General features: G+C 46.8%; 11 pseudogenes; 7 read left to right on the top strand and 4 right to left on the bottom strand.

The window, feature by feature from the left end:
• Positions 1-8514: 8514 nt before the first annotated feature.
• LOC143932183 (5S ribosomal RNA) lies at positions 8515-8623 on the top strand (annotated as a pseudogene).
• Positions 8624-9377: 754 nt separating this feature from the next.
• On the top strand, positions 9378-9495 carry LOC143931170 (5S ribosomal RNA; annotated as a pseudogene).
• Positions 9496-9829: 334 nt separating this feature from the next.
• LOC143932201 (5S ribosomal RNA) lies at positions 9830-9948 on the top strand (annotated as a pseudogene).
• Positions 9949-10055: 107 nt separating this feature from the next.
• Positions 10056-10174, top strand: LOC143932128 (5S ribosomal RNA; annotated as a pseudogene).
• Positions 10175-10284: 110 nt separating this feature from the next.
• Positions 10285-10403, top strand: LOC143931564 (5S ribosomal RNA; annotated as a pseudogene).
• Positions 10404-10510: 107 nt separating this feature from the next.
• LOC143931930 (5S ribosomal RNA) lies at positions 10511-10629 on the top strand (annotated as a pseudogene).
• Positions 10630-10735: 106 nt separating this feature from the next.
• Positions 10736-10854, top strand: LOC143931212 (5S ribosomal RNA; annotated as a pseudogene).
• A 1298-nt stretch (positions 10855-12152) lies between these two features.
• LOC143932616 (5S ribosomal RNA) lies at positions 12153-12271 on the bottom strand (annotated as a pseudogene).
• Positions 12272-12375: 104 nt separating this feature from the next.
• Positions 12376-12494, bottom strand: LOC143932332 (5S ribosomal RNA; annotated as a pseudogene).
• A 335-nt stretch (positions 12495-12829) lies between these two features.
• LOC143931235 (5S ribosomal RNA) lies at positions 12830-12948 on the bottom strand (annotated as a pseudogene).
• Positions 12949-13056: 108 nt separating this feature from the next.
• LOC143932188 (5S ribosomal RNA) lies at positions 13057-13175 on the bottom strand (annotated as a pseudogene).
• Positions 13176-14189: the final 1014 nt, after the last annotated feature.

The raw sequence follows: 14189 nt of genomic DNA, 5'->3' as shown, positions 1-14189 counted from the left end.
CTGACAATCCAAATAAAACTAGCTGTGACACTTTAAAAATCCTTATTTTAAACAAAACTCTCTCTGTGTTAATTTCCTTACCTGCCCAAAACTTCCCATCCCGGCTGTCCTTTAAAATCATTTCCTCGACGCAAATAGCTAACTGCCCGTTTTTAAATGTACTTTCCTTAACTTTTTTTTTTCTTTCTTCTATGTCAGTTCTAAAATGGCTCTGAAACCTGGCTTGTATATAAAAAGAACAATGCATTGAAAAACCTTGCAAAATGCACACCTTCCTTTAATAAATAACTCAAATCTCTCCTTTACCTTCTAACTTCACTTACTTTACCCTCAACAAATGTAGGATATTCTTAATTAACATCCTACTCACTTACCTAAATCTCATCACTCCTGGGCATTCTTCCAAAATACCCACCTGTCTTCAACCCCCATCCACCTAACACATACATTTTACAACCTGCAAAAAATACCATTCCGATACCCTTCCAAGAGTTACCAAAACACATGTGAAACATGTGCAAACAAATTATGCACTTCTCAAGCAGAATCAAGCACCTATAACTATAGAGTTCCATAGCCAACATACTAGCAACCAACATACTTAAAAGGGGAGAAGTCATATTATTCATATACTATACCATTGTCTCTTCAAAGAATACCTTAGCAAACTTATATGAACATGCATATGACAGTAATCACCCTTCCCATGATACCGTACCTAAATTTAACTTCACTCTAATCTAATTTTCCCCTTTTGGGACATCATATAACAGTGAAAACAGGGCTGTCTTACCTTCCAACCATGTTTCACACAACACATATCTTATTACTTTAATGCAAATGCGATAGACAAGAAAAGCCAGATAGAGCAAAAGTTTGTAGCAGTTTTGTGGGTTCCAGTAGTAATTGGTAATTGCCCCATTACCCTTTTTTCCCCTTCTCCTTCCCAAAAGGAGCCTAATATTAGGTTTTTAAACAGAGTCCCACCAAGGACCTAGGCTTCTCATATGCCACTTCTTAACAACCTGGTCCGTCTCACAATTCTCTTAACTAAAATTTATCTGGCCAGGGTTGTGTGTGTCAAAGCTTTCCACGCTTGACCACACCCTGCCAAGTCCTAAATTCCTAAATTCCAAAATCTCAGCAGTGCCTCCATTCTTTTGTGATTAAAATGGTATTTCTATATACCTGACAAAGACCAGCTAGGTGTAACTAACGCAATTACAATACTCACAAAACCATTTATACTAATGCTGCAGCATTAGGAGACAAACATCCCGACAAAGACAATAAGAGATGAGTTGAGACCAAATGTCAGGAGTTGTCTAATTCATTGTGGGAGGGGCTGCACGTTATATGCACCCTTATCAACCAATCATTGCATAGAACATGGGTGTGGTTAACATAGAGGCGTACATATCATTACATATCATTAATAATGAAACAGTCTATTACCATAATGCTATACATGCCTATAATGTAAATAACCTTTGAGACATAGCTGTCACAAGGTTACCAGGACGAAAATACCATCTGGTGATGACTAATACTTGGTTTCCCATCCCGAGTCTGTGTACCCCAATAAGAGGAAGGCGGGAGATACCACAACTTATTTATACATTATAGAATGCTCACAAAACACTTATGCAAGCAAGTTTATGCATGCTATTGTGACACATAGCTCAATACTAGACCTGAAGAACCAAACTTCAAAATATGTTCTCAAAACTAAGTTAAAAGCACATTGCTCTATAGCCAGAACAAGATGGAGTTACTATTGTTCAGTCATATTACTACAATTATGAGGCATTCCAACAATCCCTTTGCTGAGTTCCCAGGTCTGTACACCCACCCTGCCCATTAGGAGAGGGTTCCCATGAGCCCTATGCTGAGATTCCCAGGTCTGTAAACCTGCTGGGCCCATTATGAGGCATTCCAACAATCCCTGTGCTCAGTTCCCGGGTCTGTACACCCACTCTGTCTATTATGAGGGGTTCCCACCAGCCCTGTGCTGAGATTCCCAGGTCTGTACACCTGCTGGGCCCATTATGTGGGGTTCCCCCCAAACACGTGCTGTGTTCCCGGGTCTGTAAACCCACTCATCCCATTATGAGGCGTTCCCACCAGCCCTGTGCCGAGTTCCCAGGTCTGTACATCTGCTGGGCCCATTATGAGGCATTCCAGCAATCCCTGCGCCTAGTTCCCAGGTCTGTACACCCACTCTGCCTATTAGGAGGGGTTCCCAGAAGCCCTGTGTTGAGTTCCCAGGTTTCTACACTGACAGATCCCATTATTCCTGTGTCGAGTTTCTGGGTTTGTCCACCCACTCATCCCATTATGATGGGTTCCCACCAGCCCTGTGCCAAGTTCCCAGTCTGTAAAACTGCTGATACCATTATGAGGGATTTCCCAAAATCCCTGTGCCGAGTTCACGGGTCTGTACACCACCTCTGCCCATTATGAGGGGTTCCCATGAGCCCTTTGCTGATATTCCCAGGTCTGTACACCTGCTGGGCCCATTATAAGGGGTTCCCCCCAAACACCTGCTGAGTTCCCGGGTCTGTAAACCCACTCATCCCATTATGAGGCGTTCCCACAAACCATGTGCTGAGGTCCCAGGTCTGTACACCTGCTGGGCCCATTATGAGGCATTCCAACAATCCCTATACTGAGTTCCCAGTTCTGTACACCCACTCTGCCCATTATGAGGGGTTCCCACCTAACCTGTGCCGAGTTCCCATGTCTATACACCAGCTCTGCCTATTATGAGGGGTTCCCACCAAATCTATGCCAAGTTTCCAGGTATATACACCAGCTCTGCCCATTAGCAGGGGTTCCCAAAATCCCTTTGCAGAGTTCACGGGTCTGTACACCACCTCTGCCCATTATGAGGGAGTTCCCATGAGCCCTGTGCTGAGATTCCCAGGTCTGTAAACCTGCTGGGCCCATTATGAGGCATCCCAACAATCCCTGTGCTGAGTTCCTGGGTCTGTACACCCACTTTGTCTATTATGATGGGCTCCTACCAAACCTGTCCCAAGTTCCCTGGTCTATAAACCCACTGACCCCATTATGAGGGGTTCCCAAAATACCTGAGCCGAGTTCATGGATCTGTACACCACCTCTGCCCATTATGAGGGGCTCCCATGAACCCTGTGCTGAGATTCCCAGGACTGTAAACCTGCTGGGCCCATTATGAGGCATTCCAGCAATCCCTGTGCCGAGTTACCAGGTCTGTACACCCACCCTGCCCATTATGAGGGGGTTCCACCTAACCTGTGATGAGTTCCCATGTCTGTACACCACCTCTGTCCATTATGAGGGGTTTCCACCAAACCTGACCCAAGTTCCCTGATCTGTACACCCACTGATCCCATTATGAGGGGATCCCAAAATCCCTTTGCCGAGTTCATGGCTCTGTACACCACCTCTGCCCATTATGAGGGGTTTCCATGAGCCCTGTGCTGAGATTCCCAGGACTGTAAACCTGCTGGGCCCATTATGAGGCATTCCAACAATCCCTGTGCTGAGTTCTCAGGTCTGCAAACCCACTCTGCCCATTATGATGGGTTCCCACCAAACCTGTCGCAAGTTCCCTGGTCTGTAAACCCACTGATCCCATTATGAGGGGTTCCCAAAATCCCTGTGCCGAGTAGGGAACGGTTCGCCCGGCGGTCAGTTTGCGGCGAATTTCGGCTGTTCGCGATTCGCCCGATCGGCGGACTATTGCCGCTGTTCGCCCGGCAGACTTACGTGTTTACTGTGTAAAAGAACTTTGACCTATGATGACACATCCATCATGGGGTACAGGACAGCCAATTGAGACATTACAGCACATTGACAATTGGACATTCCCCCTAACTTATAAATAGACCCGATCCGGCAGCCATTTTACATTCTTTCTACTGTCACTATAGGGAGAGGTTGCTGTGGGGAACAGGGAGAGACTGCAGTGACCCAAATCGCTAGCTATTAGGACCACAAAAGTCCTTTTAAGGACTGGTATGGTATAGGTGTAGTTCAGGATATAGGTTTGAGGCACTGCTAATCAAGTCATTGTTGGAGCAGATTGTCTTTTGTCAGTGCAGATAGGGACAGACAGGACACTGTTTGTAGCAGAGAGGGACAGTCAGTTTAATCATTAGCTGTCACTATTAGGTCCACAAAAGTCCTTTTCAGGACTGGTATGGTGTATTACAGGATATAGCTTTGAGTGCACTGCTATTCAAGTGATTGTTGCAGCAGCCTGTGTTTTGTCAGTGTACAGAGGGACAGACAGGACGCTGTGTGTAGCAGTGAGGGACAGTCAGTTTAATCATTAGCTGTTACTATTAGGTCCACAAAGGTCCTTTTCAGGACTGGTATGGTAATATGGTTGTACACGTATAAAATTCTTTCTTCCAAATATAGAAAGAATATTATGCTTGACTGCTGCCCTTATGCTGCAGCAGTCCTTTATCAGTATAGGGACTGAGGTACAGTCTGCTAATCACAACCTACTCGTTCCACAAAGGTCCTTATAAGGACTGGTAAGGTGTAGCGTACTACAGTATATAGGGTTGAGTGAGGTACAGTCTGCTAATCCTTAAAGACTGGTATAGGTCCACAATATATAGGGTTGAGGTGCACTACTGCTGACTGCTGCCCTATTCTGCAGCAGTCCTTTATTTATAGGCAATTGCTTTGGGCACCCTCAACTCTCTTGACAAACACCAAGATCGTCACCTTGGGAATCAAGGGGGAAAAAAAAGTCAACAGCAAAAAAAAAAATATTTACGGCACCTGGTAATCCCAGGCGGTCTCCCATCCAGGTACTAATCAGGCCCGACGCTGCTTAGCCTCCGAGATAAGATGAGATTTGTTGCTTTCAGGGTGATGTGGCTGTAGGCAATCTCTTTGCGCACGCTCAACCCTCTTGACAATTGCCAAGATGGTCACCTTGGGAAACAAGGGAAAAAACAAGTCAACGCCAAAAAAAAAAAATAATAATAAAGCCTGCAGCACTGGGTATTCTCAGGCGGTCTACCATTCAGGTAGTAAACAGACCTGGCCCTGCTTAGCCTCCAAGATTAGACGCTTTCAGCATGATGTGGAAAGAGGCAATCACTTTGGCAACCCTCTTGAAAAATGCCAAGATGGTCACCTTGGGAAAAAAGGGGAAAAAAATAGGTCAATGCCCCAAAAAAAAAGAAGCCTATGGTGTCCCATCCAGGTACTAACCAGGCCCGACCCTGCTTAGGCTCGGAGATCAGACGAGATTGGTTGCTTTCAGGGTGATGTGGCCATAGGCAATCTCTTTGGGCACCCTCAACCCTCTTGACAAAAGCCAAGATGGTCACCTTGGGAAACAAGAGAAAAAAACAAGTCAACGCCAAAAAAAAAAAAGAAGAAGAAGCCTGTGGCACTGGGTATTCCCAGGCGGTCTCCCACCCAGGTACTAACCAGGCCCGACCCTGCCTAGCGTTTGAGATGAGGCGCTTTCAGGGTTATGCGCCCATAGGCAATCTTTTTGGGCAGCCTCAGCCCTCTTGACAAACGCCAAGATGGTCACCTTGGGAAACAAGGGAAACCTTGGCACCCCAGATTTTTGGAACTACATTTCCCATGATGCTCAACTACACTGCAGAGTGCATGAGCATCACAGGAAATGTAATTCCAAAACATATGGGGTGCCAATGTTCACCATCACTGTCCTAGGGCAAGGATAGATGAAGACTTTGCACTATGCGGTCTTCCAGAGAGGCTTGCGGCTCTCACCTTGTCCATCCCTGCACCACGCTGATCTACTCACTGTCTCTCATCTACTCACTGTCTCTCCTTGCTCCTTCCCTCTGCCTCTCCGGCATGGATGCTTTCACTGCCTTCTGAGTCAGAATCCTTCCAAGCCAGCATCCTTCCAAGACAGCTTTCTTGAGCCCCTGGCCTGAGCTACCACCCCTTCCTGGCAGGGGTTTCCTCAAGGGCCACCAACAACCTCTCCTCAGCACTGCCTCTCCATCTTCCACCCAACTCCCCTGCTGGTATGGCCCATGTCTATTTATGGGGTTGTCTTAGTCCTTTGCCAACCCACTTCTGGGGACCCCATAAAAATTCATGTCAGCCCTTCCTAACCTCTACCTTCTAGTTCTAGAAGATTCTTTAACCTTCTAGACACCATGGGGAGGCACCAGAGAGCTGCCAAGAGGAGTCATCCAGCCCTGGCCTCTAGTAACCCAGACCCAATTTAATGATTCAGGTTATTCCTGGCCAGTAATATGCTTTTTTTCTACTCTCACAATAGAGGGTGCTATACTCTCCTCCCTCTTAAAAGCAGCCGTGTCCCCATCGTCTAGAAAAACAAAAATTGGTCCTGCACCCAGGAGCAAGGGCATCCCATAAGCAAAAATGGGAAGGGGAAAAAGGGAATACAGCTGGAAAAGGGCTTTGTACAAATAAATATGTGGTATCAAAAAAAGATGATTTATATATTTTCTTTCACAAACAGAAACCATATACATAATGTGTACATCTTGACTACAGGTCCCTGTAGCTAGAAAGATCTGTCAATGTCAACATATGTACATTAGGGATGAGCTTGGTGTGTATTCGACTCGAACACCGGCTGTTCGCCCGTTTGGCGAAGCCAGAACTCTGTGGGCCGTTCATGCCAAATTCGTGTGGCGCTCATGGCCCACAATGCACTGCGCCATCGCAGTGCATTGCTAGCTCATGATTGGCCAAGCATGCACTGTGACCCCGCATGCTTGGCCAATCACAGCGCTGGCAACGAGGAGAGCCATGATTGGCCACAGGCAAGATGCATGTGGCCAATCATAGCTCAGGCTGTGTAGTACACGCCCCACACTATATAAGGCTGCCAGCAGGGCGGCCTTGTGTAGTGTGTTGGTGTCTGCAGGAGTTAGTGGGTGTTCTCTGTGTACCTTCAAACGCAGTATACACCGTCCATTATCCACCTATTTAGCGTTTTTGCTCTTCTGTAATTGAGCTATCAGCCATCTGCAGGAGTTTCTGGGTGTTGTCTGTGTGCCCTGAGTGCATTATACACCATTATACACCTATATAGCTATATTGCTCTTCTGTAATTGCTAATCTGCAGGAGTTTCTCTGTGTTGTCTGTGTGCCCTGAGCGCAGTATACACCTTTATCCACCTATTTTGCTCTTCTCTAATTGAGCCATTTGCCATCTGCAGGAGTTAGTTGGTGTTGTGTGCCTCCAACACAGCACAGTATACACCGGTATCTACCCTTTAATTCCTGTTGTTCTATAATAAAGGCATCTGCAGGAGTTTGGTGTTGTGTGCCTCCAGCACAATATACACTACCCAATTGCTGGTTTTCCCATCTCCCTTCAGGCCATTACCATGTCTGGAAGGCCAACAAGGAGAGGCAGACAGGCACGAGCCGATAAAAGAGGGCAAGCAGGCTCTGTGTCTAGAGACAAGAGTGCTGTTCGTGGATGTGGTGCATTGTCATCAGCACGTGGCCATTATTTTCGGCAGCTGGACGTGTTGAGCAGCATCATGACGAAGACTTGATAGCAAAGCAGCTGCCAACGCATCCTCTTCCCTCGTCTCATTGTCATCATCAGTGACTCCTTTCCTAGACCCACCACGTCTTCCTGAGGAGTCCCCTTAACTCTTTGAGCACAGTGTTGGGTACATGCTTCAGGAGGATGCCCAGTGTTTTGTAGGCTCTGATGATGATACCCAGCTAGAGGAAGGCAGTAGCGTGAGCGCAGAGAGAGGGGATGCTCAAGAAGGACAGCAATCTAGCAGTCATGTTCCACAAGCTGCAGCATACTGCCAGGTTTGCTCCAGCGATGAAGAGGTAGGGGATGATGAGGGCACTGACTCCACGTGGGTGCCTGGTAGGAGAGAGGAGGACGAAGAGGAGGAGGATGCACATCTTCAACGAGGCAGAATGTCCTCCGGGGGCCAGCTTAGGGGCAGCACACCGCCTGTGCAGGGCGCTGCCTCTGCGCGTTATTCTAAAAGTTCTTTGGTGTGGGCCTTTTTTGAGACAAGTGCATCAGATCACACTGCTGCTATTTGCAACATATGTCTCAAGCTTATCTCGCGTGGCCAAAACATCAGCCGCTTGGGCACCACATGCTCGACCAGACATATGTTGACCTGCCATGCAGCTCGTTGGCAAGCGTACCTCAAAGACCCACACCAAAGAACAAAGCGGACCTCTCCTTGCTCCTCCTCAGCTGGGATCTCCAACCCCACTAGACCTTCAGTCCTCTCTGAGAGGAATGAAGGTCTAGAATTAGGTGTGTCACAGGCAAGTGCTTGCAGGCACTCTGCTAACAGTACAGCCACGTCCGATTGTAGCAGGCAAATTTCCCTGCCCCAGCTGCTGGACCATAGAGTACAGCAGTCAGGAATACCAGGTGCCGTAGGCTTTTTTTAATATGTTGTTGGCGTCGACGACCTGTTTTATTTTTCTGCTTGTTTGCCAAGGTGACCATCTTGGCTTTTGTCAAGAGGGTTGAGTGTGGCAATCATGATCGCCTATGGCCACATCACCTTGAATGCGCCTGATCTCGGATGCTAAGCAGGGTCCGGCCTGGTTAGTACCTGTATGGAGGACCGCTTGGGAATACCAGGTGCCGTAGGCTTTTTTTTAATATGTTGTTGGCCTCGACGACCTGTTTTATTTTTCTGCTTGTTTGCCGAGGTGACCATCTTGGCATTTGTCAAGAGGGTTGAGAGTGACCAGCAAGATCACTTATGGCCACATCAACTTGAGTGCGCCCGATCTTGTCTGATCTCAGTTTCTAAGCAGGGTCGGGCCTAGTTAGTACCTGGATTGGAGACCGCCTGGGAATATCAGGTGCCGTAGGCTTTTATGTTTCTGCTTGTTTGCCGAGGTGACCATCTTGGCGTTTGTCAAGAGGGTTGAGAGTGGCTGGCAAGATCACCTACGGCCACATAACCCTGCATGTGCTAGATCTCGTCTGATCTCGAATGCTAAGCAGGGCCAGGCCTAGTTCCTACCTGGATGGGAGACTGCCTGGGACTACCAGGTGCCATAGGCCTTTTTTTAATTTGTTGTTGGCTTCGACGACCTGTTTTTTTTTCTGCTTGTTTGCCGAGGTGACCATCTTGGCATTTGTCAAGCGGGTTGAGAGTGACCAGCAAGATCGCCTATGGACACATCAACCTCAGTGCGCCCTATCTTGTCTGATCTCGGATTCTAAGCAGGGTCGGGCCTGATTAGTACCTGTATGGGAGACCGCTTGGGAATACCAGGTGCCGCAGGCTTTGTTTTAATATGTCGTTGGCAACGATGACCTGTTTTATTTTTTTGCTTGTTTGCCGAGGGCACCATCTTGGAGTTTGTCAAGAGGGTTTAGAGTGGATATCAAGGTTGCCTACGGCCACATCACCCTGAATGTGCCAATCTCATCTGATCTCGATTGCTAAGCAGGGTCGGGACTGGTTAGTACCTGTATGGGAGACCGCCTGGGAATACCAGGTGCCGTAGGCTTTTTTTTTAATATGTTGTTGGCATCGACGACCTGTTTTATATTTCTGCTTGTTTGCCTAGGGGACCATCTTGGCATTTGTCAAGAGGGTTGAGAGTGGCCAGGAAGATCGCCTACAGCCACATCACCCTAAATGTGCGAAATCTTGTCTGATTTAAGATGCTAAGCAGGGTCTGGCCTGGATAGTACCTGGATAGGACACCACCTGGGAATACCAGGTGCCGTAGGCTTTTTTTATATGTTGTTGGCGTCGACTACATGTTTTGTTTTTCTGCTTGTTTGCAGAGGTGACCATCTTGGCGTTTGTCAAGAGGGTTGAGAGTGGCCAGAAAGATCGCCTACGACTACATTACCCTGAATGCGCCTGATCTTGTCTGATCTCAGATGCCAAGCAGGGTCGGGCCCGGTTAGTACCTGTATGGGAGACCGCCTGGGAATACCAGGTGCCGTAGGCTTTTTTTAATATGTTGTTGGCATCGACGACCTGTTTTATTTTTCTGCTTGTTTGCCTAGGTGACCATCTTGGCGTTTGTCAAGAGGGTTGAGAGTGGCCAGTAAGATTGCCTACCACCACATCACCCTGATTGCGCCTGATCTCATCTGATCTCGGATGCTAAGCAGGGTCGGGCCTGGTTAGTACACGGATGGGAGACCTCCTGGGAATACCAGGTACCGTAGGCTTTTTGTTATATGTTGTTGTTGTCGTCGACGACCTGTTTTATTTTTCTGCTTGTTTGCCGAGGTGACCATCTTGGCGTTTTTCAAAAGGGTTGAGAGTGGCCAGTAAGATCCCCTATGGCCACATCACCCTAAATGCACCCGATACCATCTGCTCTCAAATACTAAGCAGGGTCGGGCCTGGTTAGTACCTGGATGGGAGACCACCTGGGAATACCAGGGGCCGTAGGTTTTTTTTAATATGTTGTTGACGTCGACCACTTGTTTTATTTTTCTGCTTGTTTGCTGAGGTGATCATCTTGGCGTTTGTCAAGAGGGTTGAGAGTGGCCAGCAAGGTTGCTTACGGCGACATCACCCTGAATGCACCTGATCTTGTTAGATCTTGAATGCTAAGCAGGGTCTGGCCTGGATAGTACCTGGATAGGACACCACCTGGGAATACCAGGTGCCATAGGCTTTTTTTTAATATGTTGGTGGCGTCGACGACCTGTTTCTTTTTTGCTTGTTTGCCGAGGTGACCATCTTGGCATTTGTCAAGAGGGTTGAGAGTGGCCAGCAAGATCCCCTATGGCCACATCATCCTGAATGCGCCCGATACCATCTGATCTCGGATGCTAAGCAGGGTCGGGCCTGGTTAGTACCTGGATAGGACACCACCTGGGAATACAAGGTGCCGTATGCTTTTTTTAAATATGTTGTTGGCGTCGACGACCTGTTTTATTTTTCTGCTTGTTTGCCAAGGTGACCATCTTGGTATTTGTCAAGAGGGTTTAGAGTGACCAGCAAGATGGCCTACAGCTACATCACCCTGAATGCTCCCTATCGCGCCCTATCTCGTTTGATCTCGGATGCTAAGCAGGGACGGGCCTGGTTAGTACCTGGATGGGAGACTGCCAGAGAAAACCAGGTGTCGGGGCATTTTTTTTTATATGTTGTTGGCATCGACGACCTGTTTTATTTTTCTGCTTCTGTTTTGTTTATTGCTTGCTCTTAATCCCTGTACTCTATACACCATTAAAGTTCGTGTGTGTTCATGTGTAAAGGCAGGTGTCCCAATACTTTTGACAATATAGTGTAAGTGTAAGGGGGCACTCTGCCACACTCTGATCATTAATCAATTAGTTAGGTATCCTGATAATTTTTTATTACATTTAGAGGCTTGTAAGACGCAACAGATTGGGTACGGCACAGATATCAGGTTTTTCAGGATCAATTCTAGTTGGTGCCCGGTCATGGTTTTTGATCTGTTGTTGCTCCAGTTGGCAGGACAACCCAGGGATGGTCCTCTTTTGCCCTTTAACGGGGCCCCGCTCACATCATCACTTTTCATCAAATACTGCAGCACAGTTTTGGGGAATTTGGGGCTCAACCCCAAGTAATACTCGGGTCACTCCTTTAGGATCGGGGCAGCCTCTGCAGCTTCACGTCAGGGGGTCCCCGTGCATATCAATAAGAGATTGGGTAGGTGGAGGTCTAAATGCTATGCCAGGTACATCCCGGAGCCGGTAACAGAGATGTCCCAAGCGTTTCTTCATTCGACTGATTGATTGGTTCAGGTTGAATAAACTTTGTATTTTCATCTCCCTGTCTGTTGTACTTTTTGCCCCCTTTTAGGCATACTGACCACGTGACCACGGCACACCTTCAGGTCACTTTCTTTCAGTAGCTGTCATTCCCATTTCATCATTGTTATAAGAGTCTCTAAGGACAAGTGGGGAGGCGGAACGTAGGCCGCCGTCATTTGTCGTTATAAGACGGCCTCGGTTCCTCCCTGCCCTGTCGGATGTTTCCGGAGGTTGTCCCACCCTCCCGTTCCCCTTTTTCTTTTTATCCCTTTTTTTTTTTAGTACTACTTGGGAATGCCCCCTTTTAGGCATACTGACCACGTGACCACGGCACAACTTCAGGTCACTTTCTTTCAGTATCTGTCATTCCCATTTCATCATTGTTATAAGAGTCTCCGAGCACAAATAAAAAAAAAGCCTACGGCACCTGGTATTCCCAGGCAGTCTCCCATCCAGGTACTAACCAGGCCTGATCCTGCTTAACATCCAAGATCAGACGAGATTGGGTGCATTCAGGGTGATGTGGCCATAAGCCATCTTGCTGGATACTCTCAACCCTCTTGACAAACGCCAAGATGGTCACCTCTGCAAACAAGCAAAAAAAAAACAGGTCGTCGACGTCAACATATTAAAAAAGAAGCCTACGGCACCTAGTTTTCCCAGGCAGTCTCCCATCCAGGTACTAACCAGGCCTGACCCTGCTTAGCATCTGAGATCAGACGAGATTGGGAGCATTCAGGGTGATGTGGCCGTAGGCAAACTTGCTGGTCACTCTAAACCCTCTTGACCAACGCCAAGATGGTCACCTCAGCAAACAAGCAGAAAAATAAAACAGGTCATCGTTGCCAACAACATATTAAAAAAAGCCTACGGCACCTGGTATTCCCAGTCAGTCTCCCATCCATGTACTAACCAGGCCTGACCCTGCTTAGCATTTAAGATCAGACAAAATCGGGTGCTTTCAGGATGATGTAGCCGTAGCCAATCTTGTCAGCCACACTCATCCCTCTTGACAAACGCCAAGATGGTCACCTCGGCAAACAAGCAGAAAATTATAACAGGTCGTCGAAGTCAACTACATATTATAAAATTAGCCTACGGCACCTGGTATTCCCAGGCGGTCTCCTATCCAGGTACAAAGCATGCCCAACCCTGCTTAGCATCCGAGATCAGACGAGATCAGGCATATTCCGGGTGATGGGGCCGTAGGCGATCTTGCTGGCCACTCTCAACCCTCTTGACAAATGCCAATATGATCACCTTGGCAAACAAGCAGAAAAATAAAACAGGTCGTCGACGCCAATAACATATTAAAAAAAAGCCTACGGCACCTGGTATTCCCAGGCGGTCTCCCATCCAGGTACTAACCAAGCCCGACTCTGCTTAGCATCCGAGATCAAACTAGATAGGGTGCATTCAGGGTGATGTGACCGTAGGCAACCTTGCTGGACACTCTCAACTAGGGATGAGCTTCGTGTTCGAGTCGAACATACGTTCGACTCGAACATCGGCTGTTCGCCCGTTCGGCGAATTCCGAACGTTATGGGCCGTTTGCGCCAAATTCGTGTGGCGCTCACGGCCCACAATGCACTGCGTCATCGCAGTGCATTAAATAGAAAATAGATGGTGTTGCGCTCCACACCAAATAAATTAAGTCTAATAGCACAATTAATAAATAATCGCATAAAATCTTGAAAACGCACTCATGTGATTAAAATCACTAAATAATCGCATAAAATCTTGAAAACGTGCTCATGCGATTAAAAATTTCATTAATTCTAAGATAAATACCAAGTGAATAATACAGTGCTTAAAATAAAGCTATTTCCTACTAGTATTCATAAAATAAAGTAGCTAAAATGGTCTATATAATCGTGATAAAGTGACAAGAAAAAAATCGCAAATGTTAAAATTATCAAAAGAATCGTGACATCAAACAAATCTGTGTCAGTCCATGAAAGTGCATACAAGTGCCAGCATATGTGCAGAAAAAAATTATATATAATAATAAATATACAGTAAAAATATATAAAACGGTGTGTGAAAAAAATTATTATCGCAAAATACAAAAGATAATAGTCCAGCAAACATGATAAAAAATGTCTCTAAATAAGTGTAAAAAAGCTAAATCATAAAGTTCATGCAGAAGATGAAATAAATCCACGCTGTGCTATGTGAAGAAATGAATCCTATGAACAACCCCGGGATGATTCCACCAGTGATTTTGCAGCTCCTTAAACGTGGGTGCTCACACACTGAGTGCAGTGGGTACCTTACCTCACTGCTGTCAGTAAGACAGCAAAATACTCCAGTGCAACAGTTGTGTCCTCAAATGGGGTGTATATCCTCAGTGGGTGTAGGGGAACTTCAACACTTTGCGGTGTATATCCTAAATGTAGTATGGGCGCCCTCAAAACCTTTTCCTCCAGATATTCCGCAAGGGATCGCAAGT

The sequence above is a fragment of the Lithobates pipiens genome, unplaced genomic scaffold (genome assembly GCF_037356315.1).
Source record: "Lithobates pipiens isolate NorthernLeopardFrog02 unplaced genomic scaffold, aLitPip1_a1.2 Scaffold_25, whole genome shotgun sequence".
In the NCBI taxonomy this organism is placed as follows: domain Eukaryota; kingdom Metazoa; phylum Chordata; class Amphibia; order Anura; family Ranidae; genus Lithobates; species Lithobates pipiens.
Note: the sequence above shows the minus strand (reverse complement) of the source record. Positions and strands in the feature narration are given on the sequence as shown.